Source organism: Carlito syrichta, unplaced genomic scaffold (assembly GCF_000164805.1).
Source record: "Carlito syrichta isolate Samal-C Ts95f unplaced genomic scaffold, Tarsius_syrichta-2.0.1 Scaffold308854, whole genome shotgun sequence".
In the NCBI taxonomy this organism is placed as follows: Eukaryota; Metazoa; Chordata; class Mammalia; order Primates; family Tarsiidae; genus Carlito; species Carlito syrichta.
The window spans coordinates 684,659-686,102 of NW_007252950.1; the positions used below are offsets into that span (position 1 = coordinate 684,659).

Consider the following 1,444-nt stretch of genomic DNA (forward strand, 5'->3'; position numbering starts at 1 on the left):
CTTTTAAGATCCAACTCAAACACCAACTTCTTTGTGAAGTTCCCTGACTTTCCTAAATACAATCATTTCTTGCCCTGTGTTTCCCCTTGCTCATTTAACTGAGCTCTATTGTCCTTATCACTGTAGTTTGTTATTGTCTACTTATAAATCTAATCATGACCTTGAAGAGGCTATCCTGTCTGATTATTTTAGCAATCTGCCCTAACAATTGCCTGATATTGTTTTCCTGATACCCTTTTGATATCAAGTAATATATTTTCTTACTTATGTGCTTGTTATTTATGAGTGTAGCATATTTGAAAATATGACATAGGACTTTTCAAGAAATCCTACTTGAGCCTAGTGTAAAGTTGGGATGACTTCCTGTCTTCCAGGTTGGAGGTCTGTTTTTCTTCTAATTAATCCTGACTGGTCTTGAGAGGATGTCTTAGGAGGAGTTTACAAGGTGAAATACAGGAGGACTGCAGAAGCAGGTTCAGATGTTCTCAGGTTGCAGTCTTTATACAAAATATTTAGTGTATGTTTGGGAAAAAGAGTAAGGAGGGAAGATGGAAAAAATTAAAACCGCCCATGGAAAGAACATTGAGGAATTGTATTTGACTTTTTCCAGGGTAAGTCCCAAAGCAATGATGTAGTAAGGGGGACGTTTTTATTACCATTTTGCAAACACATTTTTTTTCCTCCCGGGATTTGATAAGATTTTGATAAATTCTTGTGACTAACTGACCAATAAATTAAAATAGCAGTGTGTTTTTGTTTTCTAATTACAGTTCACATCACCGGTAAAGCTTATTTTCTTCTGAGAAGGCCATAAGCCTTAGGGCTCAGAGTCTAAGAGACCTTAGCTAATCACTTATCGCCTAGTGGCCACTGCAAACCCTAAAGTCAATCATCTTTCCCCCGGACTCCCCGATCACGCCCATTGCTCAGACCACGCCCACTCAAGTCGTTCTCCCCCCACCTCATGGCCCCGCCCCAGGCTCAGCAGTACTAGGCTCTAATTGGTGGAGAAGTTGTGCTGGTCCCGCCCAAGAGGACGGCGATAGGTTGAGCTGGCGTGGGGCGGTGGTGGTTGGTTGCCTGAGGACGGGTCCCTGCTCGTGCCTGTCAGGGTGGCGGGCGGCAGTGGCGGCTCTCGGGGCTGGGTTGTCAGTCAGGGAGAGGAGGGGGAAGATGGCTCTCCGGGACCCGTTCTGCTAGGAAGACGGGGGGGCAGGTGGTGCCGCTACTCAGGGGAAAGCAGAGCAGCCGCCGTCGCTGTCGCCGCGAGCCGCACGAGTGGAGGTTCAGCAGGTGGAGCTCCCGCAGCCGCTCTGGTGAGTCCAGCCGGGCGACCCCCGCCGGGCCCCCGGGGCGGCCAGCGACCGATAACTTTTTTTGTCAGGGAGGAGCCCGGGCGAGGCGGCGGCGGCGGGGAGGGGACCGGGACTTTGTCCCCAGGGCG

At 49.1% G+C, this 1,444-nt stretch overlaps 1 protein-coding gene across 2 annotated transcripts in view; it reads left to right on the plus strand.

Annotated features, from left to right (window-relative positions):
• Positions 1-1,044: 1,044 nt before the first annotated feature.
• Positions 1,045-1,444, plus strand: part of FAM126A (family with sequence similarity 126 member A) — a 72,541-nt gene continuing 72,141 nt past the window's right edge. For both annotated transcript variants that reach the window (XM_008066196.2, XM_021716646.1), the window contains exon 1: positions 1,045-1,316. The gene's annotated coding sequence lies outside the window, so the exon portion shown is untranslated. The remainder of the gene's footprint in view (positions 1,317-1,444) is intronic.